A 9559-nucleotide genomic window follows, 5' to 3' on the forward strand; every position below is an offset into this window, starting at 1 on the left:
GGGCGGAACTGGGGAGCATATAGAAAAGGCTGCAAGACCGGGGCCCAAGCAAACTGCAGCGACACCCACTGGGGAGGAAGCCGGGGACTGAACTAGTACACCAGCCTCACTCTCCTCCCGCTCCCCCATCTCCTGCTGGGGCTCCCCATTGGCTGAACCCAGCCAGAAGCAAGGGAGCCCATGATATGACCAGCCTCCAGGGAGGAGGAGCGAGGAGAGTGGGTGGATAGGAAGGGGCCAGTGGAACCAATGCCACTCACCGCCTCTATTAGCATTTTCCCATTTCCCCCTTTAACACAAACCCCCTTTTATTAACTGAAATATAGTTACTTAAAAAAGGCAACTTTTATGGTTTGTCCTAAGCAGAGATATCTGTGAAACCACAGACTGAATGTGCTGGTTTTTTCTCTGTAATTTATACTTTGGGAAGCTCTGCCTCAGTTCAGCACTTGGAACATAGTAAATACTCAATAAGTGATCATCTCTGTTGCTAGAAGTCACAGATGAACGCGCAGTGGAGCACATTGTGCACATTGAAACTAGCTTTTTTTTTTGGCTGCATTGGGTCTTTGGTGCTGCATGCGGCTTTCTCTAGTTGTGGCGAGCGGGGGCTACTCTTCATTGTGGTGGCTTCTCTTGTTGTGGAACTCGGGCTCTTGGCGTGCGGGCTTCAGTAGTTGTGGCATGTGGGCTCAGTAGTTGTGGCTCGCGGGCTCTAGGGCGCCGGCTCAGTAGTTGTAGCGCACGGGCTTAGTTGCTCCGCGGCATGTGGGATCTTCCCGGACCAGGGCTCGAACCCGTGTCCCCTGCATTGGCAGCCGGATTCTTAACCACTGCGCCACCAGGGAAGTTCCTGAAACTAACTTTTAAAAACATATGTTACTATCAACAATGCGATCTTTTCCCCAATGTATTTGCTAACTGGAGATTGCTAATTTATAGAAAAGATGATAGAAATGAGTTTTGTGTATATGTTTTATAAACGGCCCATGTTAATGAATTTGATTATTTGGCCCATTGGTTTTTCATTAGATTCTTTGGTTTCTCAGGGCAAACAAGTAAATCATCTGGGAATGTTGATAGGTTTTTCCTTCCAAACTTGTTGCTGTTTAAGGTCTTATCATAGTGGCTAGAAGCTACAGGGCAATGTTCAAGGACAATGAGAAACAATGAACAACAATGGTGATAGCAGGACTTCTTTGTTTCTTCCTTGCTTTAATAGAAACGCTTCTAGCTCTTCTGTTGTTCGTTTATTTGGTAACGTTCAACATGATGTTGGCTGTTGGTTTATGAGAGAGATTCTTTATCTTGTTAAGGAAGTGTCTTTATATTCTTGGTTGACTAAGAATTATTGTCAGGAATGGGCGTTATGTCTTACCAAATGTTTCTTAGATGTCTACTGAGACCTTACAATCCTGGAATAAATCCTGCTAGATTAAGATGTATAATTCTTTTCGTATATTGCTCTATTTTTTTTTCCTAGAAGAGCTCCATCTTGATGGGACAAAAGGACGGTGTATGTGCCTAAAGTCATTTTCAGGATTTTGAGGAACTAAAAAAAGTGCATAAAATTAAAATGCAAATTACTTATTCTGATAAAGAAAAAATGTGTAAAATTGTATATTGTACATACAATAATGTTTAAAATAACATTGTATGAGAAGTAACTGTCATTGTAGGCTCCCAACAAAATGGGAACATTCCTCAACAGCCCGCAGGCCACTGAGTCTCTCTTTTACCTCCAGCACCTTAGCAGTTTCTCGAAGAATATAGAGACTGAAAAGTTGGAAGATTCTGGATATTGAAAGTTGAATATTCAAAATAGAATTCCAAGCTAAGGTGAATTGGGGTCTTGCAGATCTGCCTACGTTTCTGAAACTAGATGCAACTTGAGACTTTTCTCTTCTGTCTTTACTTAGGGTAGGTAAATTTAGCCCAGTATGAGCAAGGACAACTAACTAAGCAAGTGACAAGCCAAAATATAAGTAAGAAAATTAAGCGTACGTTGTAACAGTCGTATGTGGGATGGGGGGTGGGGGGGACGTGCATAAATCCCAGCCACCCTCCTGTCTACCTCAGCTCAGTGCTCCGTTCACAAGAAACACCACTCCAACAACCCAAAGTAACTGAAAAGCTATTTAAATTTTTCATGTCATAATCAACAAAACGTAAAGAAGGAATCGCATTTGTAGCACACAGCCAAGTTTCTCTTCACTTATCTTTCTTCCCAAAGCTCCATTTCCTTACAGCCCAAAATTTGCCCCTCTTTTTCCCAGTGTCTCTCTCCCAGCACCCCTCGGCTTTCTCTCCAACTCAGTCTGACCTGGCCGTTGTCCTCTCTCCCCTTCTAGATCCATTCTTTTTTCTGCCCTTCTCATTGTGAAGCAGTCAAGTTCTTTTTGCTTCAGTGCCTCGCCCATTGCCCAGATCTGCACATTAAGGCCCGAGAACTATCAGGCAAAGGCAGACCTCTTAGCAGGCAGGATTTTTACTGTGTTTTGTTTTATTTTTCTCTCGCACATACAGAAACAAAATTCCCAGGCTGTCCCCAAAGCTCTGCTTACCCGGGACTTCAATTTTCCTCCCCCAGCGAACGTTTCACCATGTTCTACTTTGCCAGTCTAATCTCCCCACCCCCACCAATTCAGTGACAGAACTAATAAACAACGAAGAGGTCACGAGCAGGGAGACAAAGAGAGACCTGGGCAGCCCAGGACCTGGGAAAGGAACTCTGTGAGTAATGGGGGGTTGAGTCTGTTGGCAAAATTATGGTCACAAAAAGTGCCGTCTCTTCTACTTGGCCTGGTTCCTCTGAAGCTGAAGTTTCCCCAAAAGTATTATTAAGGCCTCAAGAAAGAGGAACAAGGCGGCATTAAGCTGTCTTTCTGCTTCTTAAAGCTGGAGGTTTTTTAAGGGCCGAGGTGCAGGGAGATAGAGGAGGAGGGTCCTCCTGCCTTGGGCGTCTGGCCCTTGCCCTCTGCCACCCGCTCAGTCTCTAAAGCCCAGACGCCCCCTCCAGCAGAGCGAGGAGCCTGTTTTTAAAGACCAGGCATACTCTGAATGAATAACGACTTCTCTTTTTCTCCACCCGGTGCCAATCAGTGACTCATCAACCATTTTCTAAATGACTATGTTTTCATTCCCCAGTTTCCTTCGTGCTGCGGTATTAGAGAAGATTAAGTGCAGCCCCTAGCTGCCTCCCTCTGTTTTTCTACGTCTTGTTTTAGAGATGGTAATGCCCCCCAAATAGAAGCATTTCATTGAATGCTGATCACTTAGTGACAAGTGTGTACACACACACACACACACACACACACACACACACACACACACACACACACACACACACACACACACACACACACACACACACACACACACACACACACACACACACACACACACACACACACACACACACACACACACACACACACACACACACACACACACACACACACACACACACCCCTGCGGTGTTAGCTAAAGCTCTGTCCGTCTTCCAGGAGAACATTGGGTGAAAGGAGAAGGAAGCAGAGTCTTGGACTATGAAAAATGTGATATCTCAACTGGACCCCATTCCCTGCCCCCCGCGTCACCCCCGATTTCCAGGCCGAGGCCCTTTATCACAGACCCCAGCTACACGTTGTACAGCCACCTTCTACTCCATGCTATTTGCCCGATATTTGTTTTCCTTTAGGAGCCCTTCTGCTCTGTCCCTCCCCCCTTGGCACCTTCTCTTGCCCCAACGGTACCTTATCTAGTTCCCCGTGGTCCTGTCAGCAGCCGCAGGGAAAACTACTTCTTTGCCAGGGTTCTCTCTTCCTGCTCCTACTCCTGGATGTGGCTCTTTTCAAAATGAGGCTTGTCTTTTGCCCCAAGAGCGGAGAGAGGGTTTGGATGGTGAATATAAACCCATCATCATTTCTGAGATAAAGTCAGCCTGTCCTGCTGCTGATGGGCCTGTGGTCTTATCTTTACACACACACACACACACACACACACACACCAAAAAAAACCCATACACGTTTCCCCACTATCTGAAAGTAGAGTGTTCTACGAAAACTTTCATAAGCATAAAATGGCGTAAAGCAAAGAAGCGATTACCTTAGGACACATCTTGCTAAGGGATGCACAAAATAAATCGAGATACAGCACGGGTGCTCACAGACACAGGTCAGAGCTATGGCGGCTGGATGCTGAGATGCCGAGCGCAGTTCCCGGGAAGGAGCTTGGCGGGGCCACTGTCGCTTCTCAGGATGGGCGCTGCCTCTGTAAGAGCTGCTTGCAAAACAAACGCTGAGTGCTATTTTCGATTTTCACCTTTTTTCGTAAAAGTGAGAATCCTCTTTGAATTTCTTTTGGTTAGGGAAAACAGGTATTGACGTAGGTCTTTTGTAAAAGCAAAGTGGCATAAGGCGAACTTTCCAAAAGCGGGGGGCGGGGCGGGGGGGGCGGCGGTGGTGGGGATGCCTGTCCTCATCCTTAGCTGTTCCTCCTCACCCGGGCCAGATGTCTGCTGTTTGCCGTCTCCAGCCTTCTCCAGCCTGCTCTGTGGCCTGGGTGCTATGTGGATTATGTCAACAGGGTTCCCTTGTGCAGAGACTTCCAGTTGGGTTTAAATTATGGGGAGTTCTGGAAGTAGATCAGAAGGTGGGAGGGCAGTGAGGTCCAGACATTTATTCTGCTCGGTTGCCTCTTTGGGCCGACTCTGTCCCTTGACCTAAGGCCACTGCTTCTTTCAGGGAAGCCTGCATGACTCTCTTCTTCTGGAAACTTCTCTCCCCTCATCTCTGTAGGCCTAGGGGTGGTAACAGCTCCGCTGCCTGTTGCCCCGAGTTCCCGCATTTTCCCACCCACTGCCATTGGTCGCTGCCAATGTGTAATTAGTCCCTCTGTAAAAGAACCCTCTTCAAATCATCCTCATTTGAATATGCCATCTGTTTCCTGTTGGGACCCTGACTGGCCCTATCTTCCTCTCCTCTCCATCCCCACCCCACCTCTTGGCTCTGTTTTGCTCTGATTTTTCTCTTGCAGCGTCTTCTGCACTCCTCAGGCAGTGGTCTGAGTGTACGGCACACGAACATCAGTTGCCCAACATATACTTGCTGGGAAGAAAGGCTAAGGATTGATGTGGAGCTGGATTATTGACTTTGTCCTCAAACCCTCCACATTACAATCTACTTGTTCTGAGCCTGCGGGACTTCTTACTCTGTGAACCATTCTGGGATCATTTAAGGCCACGGGATATCTATAGCAACTGCATCTCAATCATCATAATCACCATCATGGCTGCCAATTGCTGATTGCCAACTCTGAACCAGGCACTGTGCCTGGTGTTTTGCCTCTGTACATCAAATGGAAGTTTCCATCTCACTCTTCAGGGTTGCTTCCGCACCGTATTTGGGAAAGGGATGGATTGAATCCCAGCGCCCTCTCAAGTTGTCCACCGGCGTCACTCCACTTCTCTGCGTCGTGTGTTACTCCCGACTCCACCAGGGGGCGCTGTAAACGTCAGTGGGGGTGGAGGTCCGGCGCTCGGGAGGACTTTCCCCTTGGTAAGTTGCTGTTCCCTCTGCAAGGATCTTTGGGAGCTTTAGGAAGTAATTGGAAGGCCCAGCTCTCACTTGCCGACCTTGCACAGCCACACCCTTATGCGGGTCTGTCGGTCTGTGCTCAAGGTTTGAGGAACATCAGAGGGGAAAAACCATATGTGAAGGAAAGACTGTGAAACCTCGGGAACCCGCGAGGACTTTAAGCTTTCACAGGGAGACTCTTGGAGGCAGACCCCGGTTCCTGAGCTTGCTCCCTTGCCCTCAAGTCGGCTCCTTTCTGTGGAATACCCTCCTTCTACCTCTGCCTCTCGCCTTTCGGAAATGTTTATCCACTGGAGCTGTTCTCACACCAGGATACATTCCTTTTCCCCCAGTGGGACCTTTTCCCCTGTGTGAATCAGTCAACCAGTGGTGTTCTGTCCACTGTTCCTCCAGATCTGCCTCCCAGGTGAGGGGGACATACATGCGTTTACTCTTCGGATTATCCAGCAGTAGCTGTGGATCTTGTCTCTCTCTCTCTCTCTTTCTCCCCACCCCCCCTTTCCTCCTGGGCCTGTGGCAACAGGCTTTTTAGTGACCTCCCCTATAGCTATATGAAAACCCAGCCCAGGTACTGACATGACCACTTGTGAGAGCCATTGCATTTCTTAGCCAAGGTCCCTCCTCTGCCCTGATCTCTGTCTGAGATGGGGGTTGGTTTCATTGCCCCAGTTTCATATGCTTTGGCTCTAGACCCTCACAATCTTCTGGGGTGGCTAAGGTTCTTTTCTCACATTCTGCCCCAGTGAATGACCCCTCAGTCTTGGGACCTGGGAATTGGCCTTCTTCCCTTTTTCTCTCTCATCCCTATATCATATCCATCACCAAGTCCTGGAGATGTTATCTCCTTGACTTTTTCTGGAACTTACCTACCTCTCTCCATCCCCCCCTTCTCCACCCCACTCCCCACTGCCTCCATGTTGGCTGCCGGTCCCTCTCATTATCCTCCCATCCTTTATCTGGCACTGCTATTTAATTTCCACTACTTGTATATGGTCACGCCTCCCCCAACTAAACTGTAAGCTCCGCGAGGGCAGGGAGTCTGTCCATCGAGTCTGTACCCCTGATGCCTTGCATAGTGCCTGGCAGGTAGTAGGCGCTCTATACTTATTTGCCAAATGAATGAATAAATTGTTAAGTCCAATTCACTTATCTTGGAAACTGGAGAGATAAGGTCCCCAGCACTGTCTCGCATACAACAAGCTGTCAAGGAATACCTATTGGATAAATGAATATTTCTTTTGCTCAAGGCTACAGAGCTAATTAGTGGCAGTATTTAAATCAAATCTCCTCACTCCAATTGACTCTTAGCCTTGGTTGAATATTAGAACCATCTGGGGAGTTTAAAAAATTCTGATGCCCAGGCTGCACCCTAGACCAATTAAACCAGACCTTTTTGGTGGGGTTGGTGATAGGAAGCCAGGTATCAATCCTTTTTAAAGCTTTCCAGGTGATTCCAATGTGCAGACAAGGTTGAGAACCACATTAAATCTTGAAGTAGGCCCAAGGTAACCCCCTATTGCTCACACTGCATCTGAAAATTAGAAAATTATTGAGAAAGATAAGAAAACCTTACTGAATTCACATGTGCAGAAATAGTGGCAGCTGTGGGAGGAGGGGAGCACGTCCTCGCGTTGGGTTGGGACCACACCATGGTAAGAACCAGCATGTGTTCATTTTCAAAAGTATACCCTGAAGGCAGAGAAATGGTTTTGTAAGGTGGGTGGAGGCACTGGAAGAAAGTAAGTGATGGGAATGTATTTGGGACTGGTTACCGGGAAGCCATTGCCTAATGATCCTCTTAGACCACAGAAGAGCAACTCCAGAGATTTAGGGAGGATTCTTTGGTTTGCGTCATTTGAAATGGACAAACCTCCAGTTGTGTTTACCAAGGAAACCATTTTAGACAGTGATGGAGAAAAGGCTATAGGAGTCATTTTCTCCCAGAAATGCATCGTGCTGGAGACTGCAGTACTTGGTGGTTCATTTCATCCCCAAATCGCCAAGCCCTTTGGTTGAGGCTTAGTTTCAGAACTGCCATATGTAAAGATAGGAATTATGACTTGGAAGAGGAGCAAGAAAAGAAAGGATGAGTAGCTTGCCCAGGGAATGTCATTGAAATCACTGAGAGAGAGCGCTGTGCTAAAAGAGATTCTAATTCTGAGTCCCAGGCTCCACCATTTGGATGCTTCCCTAACCATGGGGGGCTAACTTCATACCATTTGAACTCTTTACAATGACAACTTCTTAAATCTATTATAGGATGTCTTAAAATGTGAGGAAGGAGGAATGTAAACCACCCTTCAATGGCACAGAATTGGATTTGCTTTTGTCTATTTGCAACATATATAATAAATAGATGTCCACATTAATATACAAAGAACTCATATAAAGTACTTAAGTTAGGTATTCTAACTCAATATAGTGTTTAATCAAAATACTATCTTTAAAATAGATCAGTACCTCTATTTACAAAGAATTGCCCAGGGGGGGATTTTGCAGAGCTATGGCAGTGCATGGGCAGACCTGTCAGTTAGTTCTAGGTTTTAGCCACTCAGTTGACATATGTGGGAGAAAGAGACTAAGGAGGAAGAAAGGTCATAGAGATTTAATAAGGTTTAATAAGATGGGCTTATTAATAAGCTTTAATAAGATGGAATCCTGTGTTTTTGGTGGGAAAAACCACACCAGTTATTGTAAAGCTGATGAGTTAGTTGGTCCAAATGGAAACTTGATTTGGGTATCTTTTCTTATCTTCCAGATCACAGTTTTCTCTGGTTGTCTTCACTGTACGCATTGCTCTGTGCTTGTGGTCTAGACACTGTCTACAATGTGCATTTCATGTATTTTAACATGGAAGATAATCAAGCAGCATGCAAGAGCTTGGCTTGGATTAATATTGAGCATCAGTGGTTGGAAACATGTAATCTTAGGATTGAAAGGGTCATTTAGTTCATTTCCTTCCCTCTAGGTATTTGAATGTTTAAACACCAAGATGTTGAGTTTGGAGACATTCTAAAATATCTCTAGGGCTGGAGAATCCATAAACTCAGTTCAGGGTTTCTCCAGTCAAGAGACTTGTATTGTTTGGTTCATTTCACATCCTAGTGTACTTTTTTCCTTGAGTAAGTCTAGTATTCTTGTTTCAAAAAATACAGTACGACAAGACACGTTCTAGGGCAGAGGAAGGCTCCATGAGTTGTAGTAGACCAACGAGGGAGTTACTTTACAGGTGGGCAGTAAAAGAATGGGGCAGAGTGGGAAAAAGTCGTGTTTTTAATTACCTAAGTACTGTTATCTTACTACCTACTAATATAATGGCAGATAAATAAAGGTCCCCAGGCATGCTACAGCTCCCAATTCAACTTATAACAGGACAATCATAGTTATGCAGATCATATGCAACTCCAGAGAGCAACTATTTCAGCATTTCCATTTTATGGACACTTGAACCCCTTTGAAAGTGACCTGCCATCTTTTCAGTCCCTTAAAATGTTAAAAAATCATTTTATCTTTTTTATATAGTGGATGATAAAATATCTGATTTTAAGCAAATACTGTTTAATTTTGGATTAACAGATAATTAAAAGTTATACTAGGAAATTCATTTTAAAGCAATTTTAACACTTCAAAATCTATAAAGATAAATTTTGATATTTTTCTATTTAACAAGTGACACAATTTTATTTACCCTAAGTTTCTTATGTAAGAATGCCAGCAAATTCATTTTAAATGGATATATTGTTTCATATGTGGTTTTAGACTGAATGTATATTAAAGTTTAGTGAAAATTTAATGTTCAGGCATGAAAATAGACAAAAACTATTTTCATGACATGATTTTAATAATTCTTTCATTTTGTGCTTTTTATATGTGACATATTTGTTGGGTTTTGTTTTGTTTTATACTTTTGGCTGCAACGCACAGCATGTGGGATCTTAGTTCCCCTACCAGGGATTGAACCT

Source organism: Eschrichtius robustus, chromosome X (genome assembly GCF_028021215.1).
Source record: "Eschrichtius robustus isolate mEscRob2 chromosome X, mEscRob2.pri, whole genome shotgun sequence".
Taxonomy (NCBI): domain Eukaryota; kingdom Metazoa; phylum Chordata; class Mammalia; order Artiodactyla; family Eschrichtiidae; genus Eschrichtius; species Eschrichtius robustus.